General features: G+C 47.6%; 2 long non-coding RNA genes across 3 annotated transcripts in view; one reads left to right on the forward strand and one right to left on the reverse strand.

Moving 5' to 3' along the window:
* LOC139059286 (uncharacterized) overlaps window positions 1–17,918 on the forward strand; it is a 35,349-nt gene that overhangs the window by 7,420 nt on the left and 10,011 nt on the right. Inside the window, exon 2 of the long non-coding RNA XR_011514052.1 lies at window positions 146–220. This is a non-coding gene — a long non-coding RNA (uncharacterized lncRNA). The remainder of the gene's footprint in view (window positions 1–145; window positions 221–17,918) is intronic.
* LOC139059284 (uncharacterized) lies at window positions 6,535–17,054 on the reverse strand. 2 transcript variants are annotated; one of them, XR_011514048.1, is made up of 4 exons: window positions 16,985–17,054; window positions 16,741–16,900; window positions 13,896–13,935; window positions 6,535–6,932 (listed from the first exon to the last, which is right to left on the reverse strand). It is a non-coding gene; the product is annotated as an uncharacterized lncRNA (long non-coding RNA). The 2 variants fall into 2 exon arrangements; XR_011514049.1 differs by having other exon boundaries at window positions 16,741–16,897; window positions 16,985–17,050.

Below are 17,918 nucleotides of genomic sequence, written 5' to 3' on the forward strand. Positions count from 1 at the left end.
TTGTTCGCGCACATTTAAAATATATATTCATACAAGACTCTATCACAGGGAAACGGGATAATATAGAAGGTAGTATTACGTCACGCCACCAGACTTCTCAAGCCAACTCTAACAGAAAGCATTCCCTTCTTCTTTGCTCTGTCAGAAATCCGTCACAACACGTGACCCTGCACATCTGATCACGGCTTGGTGCAGTTGTTGCTTCAGTGCTTGGCTCCCGGTAGGTTTTAATTCCTCTTTTGCGATTTGCTAGAGTTACTGTATATGCTACCGCAGGTAGCAGAGTTGCGCGTCTGTTTTATCACGCCGCTAGCGCCCCTATTGGCAGAGCGTCATCACGTGGTAGTCAAGCAACCGTGCATTGCGGAGAAGCAGACGCCCGGGCCAATTTTTGTATTTCCCGACGCCGCCGCTGCAGCGAACTGGATTGACACAAGTTATCGCCAGTCAAATTCAAAGCGAATCCGGCCGATCTTGGCGTTCGCTGTTCGCGTGCGCGCTAGCTGCGGAGAAACAACACAACGTGCGCAGCGTATCTCACAGTTGGTTCATCGCAGTGGCCGCGCAGTCCCATCGGAATGATATAATGACCAGGTGCTCTGCTCCCGTCTGCACGAATCGCTCTGAAAGCGGAAAAGCTTTTTATTCGATCCCATTCAAACCCATGCACCACACTGCTTTCACAGAACTGTCATAAAAATGCCAGCTCACATTTTCAGGATAATGCACTGCTCTGGTTGCTGTTTCTGAACATAAAAGAGGTTACACAACTAAGTAAAGATATTTCATCTACTACTGCTTATGTGAAGCAGGATGCAAGAGGAATTAATGTCGTTATTTACCATACGGTAAGGGCCTTTAATGTGTTTTGCATTATTACCCATATGGTAGCTATGTCAATCCTGTGAGAGAAAAACTTTCACTACACTCCCACAGAAGGTTACTTTTCGAATCCCTGCAGTGAAAAGGCACATAATGAAGTGGCACTTGAAGGTGTGGCTGATATCCAGTGCCTGCTAGTAGGTGGGTACGTTTCTACAGCAAATTTATTGGGGTACGTACCAGAGTCGAAATACTAATGGTTGGTCATTTATTCACCAGTAATATTTAAGACTGCCTACACGTTGAGAGCTTTGGCACATAAGCAGGCAGTATCCGGTGTCCAGTGCAGCGCCGGATTATGGGCCCAGTGCCGCGCGCTGGATGCTGGGCAGGCGCGGCGTACTGGGAGGCACTGGGTACTGGTGCGAAAAACAGCTCTAGCTCGTTAAATACGTGGTGCATGGACACCGTATATATATTTTTTGAGAACAGAAATAAACAGAGAGCCTCTTGGCGCATTAAAAAAAAAACAAAAAAAAGCTCCGACCAGGATTCGAACGTCGGACCTGCAAATCCCAAGCCCAGTACTTTAGCACTACGCCACGCCAGAAGCCCAACATCGGCGCAAGATTTCCTATGTCAAGGACCAAGAAGCAGTTTTAGTTTCACAGAAGTCTCGCTCAGTCATGGTAGATGCGCTATCGCCCAGCAACTAAAGCTCACGCCTGTACCACAAAGAAAATTTTGCTGTCCATATTCAGTAGCTTGCTCGGAAGCGCCACAACACCGATTTTCACTTGCGATTGGCATTTTAACTTCGAAAAAAGTCCTAAATGAACCACCGACCCGGGATGCTGTATTAGCTGTTACTACCGATTTGGATAGCCGTTTGTTGTTCTTTACGCGAAGGATATGCAAAGTTTTCTTAGTTCAGCGATGCCTTTCAGTCGACACGTCTGTCTATTCATATATCTTCGTCAGAGAAGCGCAGGCTAGGACTGTGATCCTTCGGCGACAGCACATACCTGTGTTCATGACGCGTCACATCGGCGCTCATCGCTACTTGTGCTGTTTGTGCGCGCATGCTACTTGTGTTAATTTAAGGACACTGATGCGAAAGCTGAAATATGGTGATTTATCCTTGTTAGACTTCTTGATTCCTGAGCCTAAACGCGCCGAGAGCGTGCAGATGGACTCGGCGGATACGCTTGGCATAAGCTTCGGTGGGGACCGATCTCGGCGCCTTTTCTTGACGATCTTATTGTCAGCTGTTTCGATGCACTTTGTTTGCGATTAGGCGGAAAAGCAGTCCACAAGCGATGCAAAAGCGCCCACGGTCGATCGACAATACGGTAGGCAAGTCGCCTGCAAAAACAGAGTGCGGCTTCGCCGCATAGATTTGGTTGCTTGCCAGGCAAGATGGCGGACCTACGCGCAACTCTGCTACCTGTGGTAGCATATACAGTAACTCTACGATTTGCTAGAACTCAGCGCCATCTATCGCCGCCGCCCCGAAGCCTGCTCATGGCCTCCCAAATGCATGGAGCACCGGTGGTTGGCAAACGCTAAGAAACGCGTCATGTGGCCCGGGATGCTCTTACCGGCTTCTTTCTAGACATGCTGCGCCATCGAGTGGCCATGCCGAGAACTTCTCGCGTGATCTCCGAGACGAGAAGCGTGGCGCGCCGGTGCCTGCGAACGCTGAGAATCGTTCTCTCGCTTGCCGCGCATTCAGTAGTGCATAACCACTGATTCATGTTAGCGAGAGGTTCATTGAAGAGCGGCTCATACCCAGCGTATTTGTGGCGCAAGCCGCTAAAGCATCGTATCGTTGTTCTTCGGTAACCCTGGCGATCTGTCCAAGGGTGTATTGCATAAATTTGTACCCGTTGTAACTGCCGCTCTTTCTTCTTCCACAGCTGGCTCGTTGGCGGCCCTCGGCGCTTCCGTGAGAATGCGCTCGTGCAACTGCTCCTGCGTTCTTAGGCGTCATGAATTAACTAATTATTTAGTTAATAAACACAAAGACGTAACAAGTCTTACAGCCAACTTGTGTGGCTCGTACCCACTATAGCTTAATGGCGAATATTTGCGTAATTATATAGTTATTGCCTAAATAATTCACAGCCTCAAAATTAAAAAACTCATATGAGCAAGGGCTTCGATAAATGTAAAGCATAATGTTAGTCTTATAAAACTACGAGAAGAAATGATTCGAGATACATAATTATGAAGGTATGTCAAAGTAATTAAAGAAGATAAGAACAAAGTGGTTTCTTCCGTAGCTGTTCCTGAATCAAAGCCGAATTTCCAGTGAAGCCGCTTCTTCTTCTTCTTCTTTCTCTTTTTTTCTTTCTCTTTCTCTTCTTTTCCTTCTTTTCTTTTCTTCTTCTTATTATTAAAGTGTATATTATTATTTATTATAAGCGCTCGTGTGTCCCCCTTGACAGTGTCCTTGTCAATTGTGCGCGCGAAATATTTCACTATGAATAACACATAGAGTTTCTAAATAAATAGCCTAGAGGGAAATGTGGCGCTAGTATCTACGTGGGCTCTTTTGCGCGTTGCCTGAACCTACATGGGAATGATGGGAAATATAGGCTTCGGATTGACTTCGATCTTTAGACTAGCGGTGTTTGCTTGCGGCACAGTAAACAAACCTATACTCAAATGTTATAGCTTAAATTATAATTTTTATTCGAAATTATCTTATTTAATGCACAACACATTACATAAACTTTGTGTGACATTGAGATGGAAGCGCAGTTTACCACCGGTGCACCCAAGGGTATGCATTCTTCTACAAATCTGTTCCAGATTTACCGCCGAAGAATAACTATTTATTTTTACAATAATAACAACCGTACATGAACTTAGATAAAAATATTCAAGTAATAATGGAAATAAAAATTTTGTATTGTTAAAAAGTATTGCGCCTTTGAGAGGAATGCTACAAGTGTCGTCTGCTATGACGCCTACTCGCTTCGAAAGCGATGGTTTTCTGTCTACGTCAAAAGACAGGCTGATCGTCAGCGTGTCCCTGAAGACAACAGACCCCGCAGTTGCCGAAGAAGCGGCCGTGGCCCTCGCACAGCTGAGCGTGGACCATAGTCACCGGCTCAAAGACAGCCTACGGAAGCTTCAGCAGGGGGGTAATCTCCTCCGCGGCCCGAGCCATTCTATAAGAGCGCAAGCCCCCGGGAAGAGCCATAGAGCTCGTGGGGGTACCTGCTCACTCGTATGTAGCAGGCGACACCATCGCCGACAACCATTCCCGAGAAATGCCAATCCGGGCCGACCACGTGAGCTGGAAGAGCTACCGCAGCCGGTTACCAGCTTTTGGGACATTACCCGAATGTACCCAGATGAAAGGTGCAGACTGCCAGAACCGCACCCCAAACTCACCAGGCAACAACAGACGATCCTGCGTCGAGCGCAGGCGGGATCGCTATCGCATCCCGTACTAATGAACCGCATGCACCTTGCGAAACACGATATGCTCTGTACTTTTTGTAAACGAGAAAAGGGAACCCTGCCGCACGTCTTGGCAGAGTACAAAGAACTCAAGACACCCCCCCCCCCCTCCACTTACACCCCGAATCCCAACCCCTTGAGCGATGGGAGACCTTGTTATCCAGCCCCGCCCTACCGATTCAGCTCGCGCTGACGGAAAGGGCCCAAGAGCTACTGGGAACATATGGGTCCCGTAACTAGGGAACTACCCCATCTGGTGCCTGCGTGCACCACCGATTTTTTTTGGGGCCCAATAAATGTTGCTTCATCATCATTGCCGACGTCAGGCACTTGCAAACTCTCTCGCTCTTTCGAAAGGCCGCTTTGGCTGTCATGATTGCTGAAAGTCTTCAAGAACTTTTAAACATATCTAACGCAGTGCTAGCTATGACGCTTGTGGCCTCCTACGAGTATGCTTCATTACATTTTATATTGACGTACACCTTCTGAAGCGGCCGCAAGCAGATGTTATGGCGTGGCTTCGCACTTAACCATTTTGCGATAGCGGAAGGCCAAAAAGCAGCAACGTTTTCTACCACAGCTTTGTCTTTCAAAGTCCTAAAACATACATTTAAACGAGCTCATAAACGAGCAATGCGTAATGAAGCCCTCGAAAAAATTTGATTGAGCCACGAGATGTTCAAGAGTCTGTCTTGTCAGAGTAGTGCCTTCCTTTTGCTCTTCTGAAGTTACATAAAGCCTGTAACGTATACAGCGCCGACCTAACACAATTAACAAGCGAAGGTGAAAACACTTTCTTCCAGAGTTTACGATGCGGTCACCTTCTCGTCAGGGCTGCGACACCACACCGCGACCTCGGCCTAGGCGCTCGCTGAGCGCACTTTTGCCACTTCGAGCAACAGGACGAAACACTTGCGTCGCACTGTCCCACTGCAAGTTGTAGCAATTGCGCTTGGAGAGAAACCGAAACTGCCAAAAAAAAAAAAATACTTGTATACTAATTCGCCAGTCAACAGAATGCCAATCCGTAACCTGTACTTTTCTTCATTCCCGTGATGGTTGAACGATCACAGCACGAGATTTCCCTCTAGTTTTGCTCAGGTGAAACTCCATAGAAAACCGTAATTATTATTACATAGAAATTGAAGATGGAAGGAATAAAACTAAATTTTTCATTCCCGTAACGAAACCACCAACTTAATTACTGAATTTATTCTTATCATTCATAGTAGTTCCTCTAAACTATTATTTTCGGCTTCTGCTGTATGTTTGACATATCTTGCCCACTTACCATAGAATGGTTGCTTGAATGTTTTGGTTTGGCCTCAACTGCTTATATTGGAGCGTCATCTCTTGACCCTAACTTCCCTTGCGTTTCTTCGGCTGTTCTCCACACTTAACGGTTTGCCAGTTTTTTGCCGTTTATGGACAACTTGAGACCGTAAATATCGCTAGTTTCCATCGAGTATAAGCAACACACAGAGTGGGCAATCGTTCTACGTGGTTCACAAATACATTTAAAAGCCCCATCATTACAGATTTTGCATTACAAAACAAGCTTCCATAATCTCACCAGACATGTTATGTTTAGCTGTGTACTCAATCCGATGTATTTTGCATGCATCTTGCTGAGCTGTTGGGCGGGTCATCTTCCTCATTGTGCGCATGATGACCGAAGTCTAAATAAAGCTTCGGGGTCGAAGCAAAACCGTGGCTGTCAGGAACAACAGTTCGCACGTACAGCCGCGGCATTGTGTTGCCCAATGCGGGCCTGTGAAACCTTTTAGATTATTTTTGTTCTGACAAAGCGTGTATTCAGTCATCTAGCCAGCTGGCCTACCTATACACGTTCGCATGCAACAGGGAGGTTGTTCACAACCACGCATACGCACAACACGAACGACCTGGTACATGGCTGGATATGCGCCTTGGCCACAGCTTCATGGTGCCCGTTTGTGACTTGCACACGAACTGCCTTATTTATTATTGGCCAAGACTACATTCAGTAAGATTCGATAGCTGTCCTTACGATAACTGCAACCCGAGTTCAACAATCCGACACGCTGGCGCGTGGGTTTAACCGGGAATGACATTTGCGTGAGACAGCGTGCAACATCATCAATCCCTGCTCACTCAGTTTTCCTCAGGAACTCTCCTCACTCGATGGCGCTTTCTTCCTCAACGTTTGTCATACTCTCCTGCGGATCTTCAACAGTCATGCCGAAGTGCATGCCCATACCGAGTGTTGGAGAAATTTTATTCATCAGTGTGTGGCTAACCCGGCAAAGACAGCTCCACCTGTCTGCAGCTGCAGACGCTGAGCTGCGTTTTTCTTGGGTTGCCAGGTTACGCCGTGCTCCTCTATACTAGAAGCAGCAGGCAACACCCGACGATTTTGAGTGCTGTTTGGGTCTGCGTCGGGACGCCGCCGTTCATGCCCCATCTATGGAGGGTGGCGAACCATCCTCGCCTGGGGGTGGCACCTCCTTGATGGAGAGACTGCAGCCACGACGCCACGGTTCCGGAACGAACCCCAGCTGTCCCGAAGCCAAGAATGTCCAGTAGGCTGATCGATGGCAGGATGTCGAAGGGCCCCAGCAGTACCTCAGTCACGAGAAAGTAATAATACACGGCGACTGCAAGGAAGGCGATACGATTTTCAAATACTATAAATTATGGCGCTGACGTGTGTAGAACACACTATATGATATTTATTAGGCTATCAGAACGGCTTTCAAGCGTACCAAACATTCGTATCTATAGCGATTAATATATAGTGGTGGCATGCTGCAGTAACGTTGGTGTTTTGTGGGTTCTGTCGTGGTAGTACAGTGGTAAGGTGGCCATCTGTAAAAGACGCGTTGGTCCAACAATGTATGCTATCATACTAACGATGTATTTGACTCATTACAGATTCATACACGATTATCGTGCCTTGTACACTCTAAAAAAGTTTACACACTTTAGGGTGTGTATTTGTCACACAACAATAACAGTCAAATCCCTTGCTTGCGTTTCCTCTGTTGAAAACTCGGCGCCCGCTACTTCCCTGTCGAGAATGCCTTGTCAAGCTGATAACGCGCAAGCCGTATGGGACAATAGGAAGTACGGGCTCGCTGCGTTAAAGAAAGGAAATGAGGGCAAGACAGATGACTATTGTTCTGCGGCAAGATAAGCCCCAAAGGGCCTAATCTTTTTTTTAAGGCGCAAGCGAGAAATCTGCACTATCTGCACGAAAAAAAAATCCGATAGGACATATAAATTTTCGCTGCCTGATATGTCAATAAACAAACCGCGATATCCTCAGAAAGTGCCTTGATGCGCCGTTATCCACTCGCAAGAACTGTCGGCGTTGCAACGGGCACTGGTATTCCCGCTATGTGGCTCTGCCAAGTTTACTTACACACTACGAAACGTATTAGCGTTAATAGGAATTATTCATATGCGAATAATTCTCACACCACACGTCGCTACAAATAATTTGTCCCAAAGGCCAACGTCGACAGGAATTGTCCCATCTCACTCCGGTGCAATACCCACGTATTTGCAAGTCCGTAATTGAGGAACTCTTGTAAAGAAATGTTCCTGCTCATATTCATTCTTGTCCACACACCTCTCTGTAACGTATCCCGTCCCTCAGAGCACGTAAATAAATAAATAAATCCTGTAAAACATCTTTCGGAACATAAGACAACAGATGTAATAAATCTGGGAATTAATCATATACCTTTAATTTTAGTCTCGTTTCAGCCAGGGTTGTTCATCAAAAACTGAAAGTAAACTCGGAAATATTTCTGTCTGTCTGAAAGTTTCTATGTGGTTAGCAGTAATAAAAACGCATTGGACCCTGCCTTTCTACCGAGTAATGATAACATGGGTGAAGACGCCTTAACACCTACTTAAGATCGCCCCAAATGCCTTAACAAAACCTTGTAGCAAGCATTGTCATTTTTACGCTCAGCTACATAAAGAAAGCCGGATAATACTGCATCCCGAATGCATGAAGCGTAAGGGGATCAGTGCGATGCTTCGGGAATGGGTTAAAAAAAAGCACATATCTTTGACGTGAAACAGGCGGTTTGACATCGCTTCACACTACGTTTCTTTACCCAGGTTAGCGTAGGCGCCTCGCTATATATACAGTTTTAGAAAAGCGCTTGTCGCCTTACGTACGGTAAAGGTAAGCATCTTTGCGGGACACTACGGTGCGTGTCCTTTCAAGTATTTTAGTTTACTTCACGGAAACTAAAACGTAAAGAAAATGGATGGCTGATTGTTATGAGCGTCCCCTTTGGAACGTGGTGGTGGGTTGCGCCACCAAGCTTTTGCTTTTATACTGCCTAATGTCATACCTAGGTTAAAGAGAATAAAGAAAGAAAAACCAATATGAACTCCCGGAACCAAATTTTCTGATCACCTTTTGCGACCTTTGCTTTTGTACGTCTCCGTTTTCTGTCGTTTCCTTGCTTTTCTTCCACCAATCTTCCAATCGCCTCTTACTAATCTCTATTGCAGACAAGTTTACTTTTGCTGTGCTCTCGCTGAACCAAAGGGCTTCCAAGAAATTGAAGGAAAACATTATAAAACCGGGCGCCGTCTGTTAGGTCTGTTGCCTCGCGCCAAACATATCCAAGCCAAGACGACCCATTAGCGACTATACTGCTATTTCTATGCGGAAGTGTCTCATTAGGCCCACGGGTGGCAGAATCGCCCAACGACCTCAAAAAATGGACGCGCTATGCGCTGAAAATTAACCTTTGACGTGACTTTAGCGAAAGCGATAGCTCAATACGGGAGTTACTAGCGATCAACGCGAGTGAGAGCGTAGCCTTCATGAGAATTCGCGCAAAAGCGGGAGCCATGGGTGCCGCCTTGTTCTACAGCGCTATTTCTTAGCGTTTGTAAACATTACGAATCATTCCCGATGGGAGTGGTTTCACACTCGCTTGACCGGACCGAGACATCACTTTCCCGTCAGATGCTTCTCGCTCGCTTAGATGCAGGCCGGCTGGGATACTTTGCAGCGACAGCAACCTTTCGCCTACCCTCGATCTTGGCAACACCAGGCCAGTCCTGGCCATAACCGTGAATTTCGTCAGGCAAGGTGGCAACTCGATCGATAGCGGGAACTCGGCGTGGCTGTTTAGGCGTCAGGTCACCGAACAAATGTGGTTGCGCGACATCATTGCAGCAATGCGCTTTGTACAATGCTTTTACCAAGCTGAGTTAGGTGAAAAAGATTGCGTGGTACCGCAGCTCTGACTAAGGGATAGTGGAGTTGTCGTGTCTGGGCTACGTATGCTGGCTATAGCACAGATAAATTTATCAGCGCGCTGCCTTCTGTGTTTGCCATAGTGTCCGATCTGCTAATATTGCTGCCAGGAGGTGTGAAAAGAAACCATAACCCTCTTGATGCTCATAGAGAGAATGCGAGCGCAACTATTGATGACGTTTACGCTATTCACACATGTAGTTATTTAACCTTTTTCTGAGGACTGCATTTCACCAACGTGACCTAGAAGCACAAGGCCTGTTCATTCTTGTCCATGACGTTATCTTACCTGGCCGGAAATTTCCTTTGCCAAGGCTGGCGTGACGAAAGTGGTGACATCAGAATTACTGCGGCATACTTGGGAGCATCCCGATTGGATTCTTTGGCAGTTGGGCAAGCAAGCTAGTATGACATCATGGATCCGAGTGAACAGGCCTTGTGCTATGTAAGTGGTGTTGATTTCACCTGTTAACTTAACCTTATCGCTGAACGCAAGACGCGCCTGCGTGATTTGAACTTACTCAAATGTTAGCGTTGATTCTATACGCGGTGTATTTTCTCGCCGAACTTTGTGTAATCAGACTGTACGCGTGATGTGAATCGTTTATATCTGCTGTTAAGCACCAGCGAGAAAAGCCGACGCACTTCACCTGCATATCAGATTCTCGGCGATTGTCTGCTTTGCCCTCTGCTATCGTTGTGCCTAAGTGTCATTTGTTCTTGCTGGGCTCTAGTTCGCCCAATAATATGGTAAATTCCCAGCCCCACGAATGGAAACTTCACCGTTTTTCACTGTCACAATAACGTGATACCTTGTTGAGGTGCTTCATCATTAATGTTCAGGATACCTTCTCAGAGCCGTGACCGTAGCCTCAACTACGAAGACAAAGGCAGTGTCTCTCCGGACCATCGAATTACCCGAAGGCTACAAAACGTGCTCCGCACCGCGGAATTCGACGGGAGACCACCAGGAAAATCAAGGTCAAGTCAGCAAGCCACGATGACGGATGCAGCATCTCCCGCAGCCATTGTCCCATAGCAGGCAAGGGAAATCATGACATCATCGGGAAATCTGGCTTAGGACTTTTGAATGGATTTCGACATTGAGCAAATGGAACACATAGGAGCTCCTATGTTGCGCTATGTGTTCTTCTGCTTGGAAGACGCCACAAGGTCGTGGTTAGTGAATTGAGAATGCATCCTAACAGCATATTTTGGTACATTTGGTATATGGTATATTAGACATGGTATATGGTAGACATGGTATATTTTGCAGAGGTTTCCTGGAAACCCTTCACAATCGTCTTATTCAAAGAGGTAGTTCACACTCTGTTGTAATACCGGTTGCAGTTACCTAACGAGAACGTCGAGATTATCGCCGAGAAAATGACTCGGCTAATCCGGCACGCCAATACCGACATGTCCAAATAGGGTTCGTTTCGTTATAGGCGGTGTAAAGCACTCGACTTGATGGCATTCTATTAAAGAAAGTGATGCTGACAAACTTCAGGAAGAAGTAAAAACACCTCAACAAAGGGCAAGACGATCGCATACATTAAGAAAATTGTGGAAACTAGTAGTGCATTTGTCCACTTGGATTCTGGCACACCCGCCATGACGGCCATAGTTCGTGAACCAGCCTTAGACGTCAGTACAAATCTGCCCAACAGCTCAAAAGTCTTCTCCGATGAAGCAAGGACTGCTTGCCGGCGTAAACGAAGATTTGACAAGCACCAGTTGCTAACGTCGTATAATAACCGGGGCGAGCGCTCGGCCACCCCGTCAGATCCTGTTCCAAGTTTCAAACTTTCGATGCGGGAATGAGAAGCCATCAAGTAGCGAAATCACCCAGCCCTAATGGAGCCCGCGGCGTTTCTTGTAGCCTTGGTGAAGCCAAAGGTCGGAATCCAGCTTTTCTGCGTCGACTGTCGTCGCCTGAAAGCGATAAAAAATAAGGGTCCATAGCCCCGCCCAGGGATAGACGACGCATCGGACCGGCTGTGTAACGCTATGTATTTTATTTCGATGTGTCTCCAACCTGGCTACCGACAAATAAAGCTTGACGAGCGAGATTGCAAGAACACCGTGTTCGTCACGCCGGTGGTCCTCTATTATATTGAAATTGTGCGAGTGTATAGCTGTGCTCGTAACTGCAACGTTCCGATGGACATGGTGTTAGCAGGGCTACAGTAATATTTAGATGGACCCAAAAGATCCCTCGATAACTTTCAGACGACTTCTTAAAGCGCAATAATTAGCATCTAGAACAAAATCAGTACTTCCTGAAAGTACGACTCGGCTTCAGAGCGGGTATTTCTTGGGTCACATAACTACTTGAATTCAGCAATGACCTCTTTCAGTCTTTTGATCTCGCTGCTAACTGTTCTCATCATCATTGACGAATATTAATCTGGAGTCCCCCAGTAAAGTTTCGTTCGTTCTCCGTCCTCGCTTCACCGTTGGAACTTGAAGCTTCTCGGATGATGATCGGCAGTTGTTGATCAAACGCAGGCAGGAAACGATGAGGTCAGATGTACAAGAAGTATTTATACGTAAACGTTTCTATATACATGGCAGGTAAAACAAATACATTACAAAAGTGAACAATTGAGAAACAAAGTCTCACTCTTCGACTGTCTCAATGACTGTTAGAGCCCAGACTCGTTTTAACGTACATAGTACGGAGGCTCACTGATCTATCAGCAATCCTGATTTCAGCCAAGTCTGAGGGACAGCATGTCGTCCCGATTTTTATAGCCCAAATATACAAAGAAAAAAAAAGGCGGTAGGGCCGTTGGCCCGTCCCACAGGTTCAGTTGCCAATCAGAGTCAACCGTTTGTTAAGCCACAACCCACAGGGATCGGCTTACTCTTAAAAATAAACATATTGGAAAACAAAGCTCTTTTCCTTCTTCGCCAAAACTCCGTTGCCCTCTCATTTCTCCGTAGTGAGTGACCGGCTCAGCAAAACACGCCAGGCCCGAACAAGTTATCGCCAGACCGTTTCAAATGCCAACGGCGTCTAGGCTGCAAATGTCTCGGAAGCAGGGGCACCGGCACCACGAAGTGCCGCTGTACTCAAAGTTTGGCCGTCTGGGAGACGGATGACCCTCCTTGTCCTTCAAACTTATTGTCTACAAGACAAAGTTCTTTGAGTGCGTGTTTCCAAGACGCCGTCGTGCGAATGCACTCTTTACGCGTGCACCGCATTCCTACAGCGTGCACGGTAAGCTGGTCTTAGACACCACGCAGGCAGTCGCACCCAACAACAAGGCTGGCGACTACGTTCCGGAGGCGTAGAGGATTAGGTCCATGCTCACTGCATGCGGCCCGGAGTCAGAGTTGCTAAGTCCTTCTTAACGTCGGCGGCGCCTCCAATTAGTCAGGGACTCGGGCGCCAGACCCACAATACCTTTTGTACAGCGGTTCATTTCAAGGCTGGTCTGTGTGACCCGTCGGCGGACTGCCAACATCGTGCGCACAATACTGACTCCCAGGAATCGGCACACGCCCGCCTGGCACCTGCCGCGACGCGTCACCCAACCCCGCGCGTTGCCTGTGACCCCGCATAACACAGCAACTGTCGCCCCGCTGACATGGGGGGAAGTGAACCCCCTCTCTATACACAAAGCACGAGGCCGATTCGTGAGACTTAAGAACCCGAACAATCAGAGCGACCTTACACCCCCCTTACGTAGTGCGTGATAATCAGATCGCAGTTTTGCCACGTATAAAGTTCTTAAATAAAGTTCGCTTTAGTTGTCACAATATGACAGCATATATAGTGCTCCTCTGTGGTAAAAATATATTAGTATATACCGTTGTGAAAACTTTAGATACTGGCGAGTTAGCACGGTATGTGTTCACAGCGAGCGCATCAGCTTCTTCCGTGTAAACAACTTATTACATTCTCCTAGCTGATTGAAAGGCTAAAACAGAGAAATTTCACGTTGGCTCAAATGAATACGAATAAATTTAGCACTCCTTATTGAGGTTTCTGGGGCGTAGCTACGAAAATGAAAATTAGGTAAATTATGAGAATCGCGTATAGTTGTATGGGACTTGATTGACTGCATCAATAGCGCTTCATTTAACATAGGTTCCAACATGCACGTTGTATATGCGTGATATTTTTTTTGAAATACTTGTTGAAGCCCCGTATCTGGCGATATACTACTAATAAAGTGCAATTCTGTTTCTGTTGCACAAATAAAATGCCCTCTAATAATTCCTCAACTTCGCGTTCGACTTCGCGTTCAATTCCTCTAAGCTGGAATAGCTTGTACGAAACGTCTGTCAAGTCAGGAAGAAGAAAGATTTTGCTCACGGATCAGCAGCAAGACGCCCATGATGCTCGAGCGGTGGAACTGCAATGGGAGCAGAACATAAGTATGTAAAAAAAAAAAACTTGAAGAAGTCGCAGTTTAGCCCGAAAAGCTAAGCACCGATTGCGATAGCAAATTAGCAGACAGCTATACGAAGTAATGATAGTAGTTTATGGGCCCTATAAACTTGGAAACATTGGCTTACAAATAGAATTAAATAGCATGTTGTCAGCACGCACAAACAATCATGAGCCCATCACAGTCGATGATCGCACACACTCGCTGTCACTACGCTGGTGTGAGCAGGGAGCGAAGTTACATCCGTACTGTCTATACGCACCAACGCATGGGATCCGTTTCAAGATAGAGATTCCTTTCCACGCAATACATCTCTTTCAGGAAAGGGGCGCGCGACCGTGTAAATTGCGCACTTGTTGGCGGAATCGATGCCACCCCCTTTCCCTCTCGCGTTGCCTCCCCACTTTCCTACATGGCGCGCGACATTGAGCCGCGTTCATCAGTTGCCTTAGGGCCTGGTCGTGAAATGCACACTTGCTGTAGGAGGTCAACGTCATCGTTTCGCTCGACGGAAGACAGCGCGTTTGCGCTTCGCCTTCGGCCTTCTCGCGAGCCTGACAGAGCCGCCATCATGGGCCTTCCTAGCGTGGTGGTGGTGGTGGTGGTGGTGGTGGTGATGTTGAAGCAGGCGGGGTTAGCCTGGCATACATAGCCGGCAATTGTTCCGCCTGATCCTCCTTCGAGTTGAGATCAGTGGTGTGTCACCAGGTGTCGATGAGCCCCGTGTCTCGCAGGAAGGCTATCAGAAGTCGTTGCGCTCTCTTCCTCAATGCCGCGGGCCCTCCGGGGAAAACAATATCTTCAAAGGTCGCTTTTTTGTAGGTTGTCGACCGTTCAAACCGCTTTTTTGTAGGTTGTCGACCATTACTTTTCGTTCTGTGTCAAACTGAGGGCATAGCCAAATGAAATGTTCGATGTCGCCAATGTCACCACAGAAAACACAGAGTGGGGAAGCGCGAAGCCCAGTCTTGAATAACCAAGCTGGCGTGTACGCGGAGTCGGTCCTGATGCGGTATAAAAGCGTCGCTTGTTCACGTGTAAATCCATGAGTCACACAGGATTCGTGTGGATTCTTGAAAATCTCTCTAAAGTGAAGGCGGATTGCACCCTTAGGGTTTCGAAAAGCTTTTGGAGCTTTCACTTTTGGGACACATGTCAGCGCTAGGTGTGCAAGAGTGTCAGCTTCCTCGTTCCCATCAATGCCTACGTGCGATGGAATCCACTGAAACCTTATGTTAAATCCTTTGCTCGTTAGGTCGTCGATCAGTGCCAGAGACTGCCTTGTAAATTTCTCTAGAGGTAGGCCCCGATGTAATCTCTGTAATGCTGACTTGGAATCCGTCAGTACCACGACATCTCGTGCAGAAAAGGCCCGTAGTTTCCGCAAAGCCGCGGTGATTGCGGCACTTTCGACTGTTGTAGAGGAAACTACGCGATCCAGTCGGCCAGACCATGACACAGCAAGGGATGGTATGCAGAATGCCGCTGCACAGCTATCTGTTTGTGCGCACACCGAACCGTCTGTGTACACTTGTAGATGGCTTTGAAACTCAGTGCTCAAGTGGTCCAGCACAATGAACTTGGCTTCGGCAGTTGAAATGGTGCGTTTCGTCGGTAGGTGGGGTACATTGAGGCTGCAGGTAACGTCCGGAAAAGACCATGGCGGGTCAAGGCGACTTCGTTTAGGCCATTCCAATCCTAAAAATCGGAAGGTGTTCAGCGCCGCATAGAAATGTGAGCGAGTTCTTGCTCTTAGCCGCCGGAGAAGCGCCGTGCCTGCGCGTGACTCGCCCAGCCTTAATAGCTGCGTCAGCAAGGCCTGAGATGCCAAGAGGCGGAGTGGGAGAGACTCTGCCTCATTAGTGACTTTCTTGTTTGAAGCCGCCGTTGGAACTCCCATCGCCAAGCGAAGTCCCTTTCTGTGCACTGCCTCCAAGCGCTCCAATTGACTCGATGACGGTGATATCAGAGGGAGCTGATAGAGAATGCGGCTTGTTATCAGTGCAGCGTTCAGTTTAAGCATGGATATAGGATTGTTACCCCAACGTATACCTGCCAATCGACGAAGTGCGTTGATTCTTTGCACTGATGCAGCCACAACACTTTCGACCGCACCACGCCATAGCAGCTTGTTGTCGACGGTGACGCCCAGGAATCGAACATGAGTTGCACGAAGAATTGAATGCCCTCTGATATTCAGCGTCAGACGTGTTGACTTGCGTCTCACTCCCGGGAAAAGCATGAAGGCCGATTTTTCTGCTGATAAAGACAGGCCAAGCTTCGATAAGTGGCGATCGATAGTGGAGATTGCGGCCTGGGCTATTCGGGCCAAACGTTTGTGCTGGTACCCCGAGATCCAAATGCAGATTCTGCGTAGATGGACATTTTAACTGCCGTCCGACCTACTTTCAGGGCATTTGGAAGGCTGGCCATGGCAACGCTAAAAAGCAAGGGGGATAGGACACTTCCTTGTGGGACGCCGAGGGCATGCACTTCGATGGTCTTATCGCCCTTGGACATTATACCGAACGTTATGGTGACGGCGACGAAACAAAAATGCGCCTGGTGTGTACCTAACTATACTATCGCAGTAAAGCGAATTATAAGGTAATGCGCACCGTTAGCGTAAGGAGCTGCGCCAATCACAACCGCGTGAACACGCAAAGACCCGCCGCAGTGCTGCGACCGTCACTGTGCTGAAGTGTGCGTTAATTGCGGTGGGCTGCATATAAACGCGGGTGTATAGGCATGAATCGAAAACACTCTCACCGTGACGAGGGTAGCCGGGGTGTCCTGTGTTAGATGGTCGGGGCCGAATCTACCGGTGGTTCGTTACGGTGGAACCTCGTCGGCAAATTTCGCCCTTGATCTTGAATTTCACGACTTTGTCGGAATGGGCATCGGGACTTCGCCGCCGCTGCTGCAGCTGCTGATGAAGAAAACAAATAGCCGTGGGCCAAATGTTCCATTATTATTTTAGAATGCTGAAGATTAAGGGAAACTGCAGACTTACGACGTTCCAGCGAGCGGGGTCTACGTCCTTTTCGTCGTCGTCGCCGAATGCAAAGTAGCACTAATTGTTTTGCTTTTTTAATGCGTGGCTGAAGCCCACTACGGAGGGTTGGGAATGTTCACGTATCGATAGAGCGAAATGATAACAGAAATTAATTCACAGTAGCGAAATTCACGTGATCCTAATGACTAAGGGATGTGATAAGGGTTGAATATCAAGTAAAAGGTGAAAAGGCCGAGAGAAATAAATTGGTGAACTATTGGCCAAAAGGAGTTGTTTGCACGCTTTTAAAATATGTATTCATGAAAGACCCTATCATAGGGAAAGGGGATAAAATAGAAGGCAGTATTACGTCTCGTCATGAGACCTCTCAAGCCAACTCTAACTGAAACCATTCTCTTCGTCTTTGCTGTGTCAGAAAGCCGTCTCAACACGTGATCCTGCACAGCGGATTGGTTGGTTTTAATTGCCTGGTGCTTGGTTCTTGGTTGGTTTTAATTCTTCTTTCGCTATATTCTAGAACTCAACGCCATCTAGCGGCGCCGCCCCGAAGCGTACGCTTGGTTTTCCAAATGCATTGAGCACCGGTGGTTGGCAAACGCTAAGAAACACGTCATGCGGCAACCGGGATCATCTCTCCGGCTTCTTTTTAGACATACTGTGCCCCGTCGGGTGCCATGCCGAGAAGCTTTCGCGTGACCCCCGCAACGAGAAGCGTGGCGCACAGGTACCTGCGAACGCTGAGAATTGTTCCCTCACTGGCCGCGCACTCAGTAGTACATCACCACTGACTCATGTTGGCCAGAAGTTCATTGAAGAGGGGCACATAGCCAGTGCATTTCTGGCGCAAACCGCTAAAGCATCGCGTCGCTGTTCTTCAGTAACCATGGCGACGTGGGTTCGATGCCATTCAGGATTGGACAAATTCAAGGGA

The sequence above is a fragment of the Dermacentor albipictus genome, chromosome 4 (genome assembly GCF_038994185.2).
Source record: "Dermacentor albipictus isolate Rhodes 1998 colony chromosome 4, USDA_Dalb.pri_finalv2, whole genome shotgun sequence".
Classification (NCBI taxonomy): Eukaryota; Metazoa; Arthropoda; class Arachnida; order Ixodida; family Ixodidae; genus Dermacentor; species Dermacentor albipictus.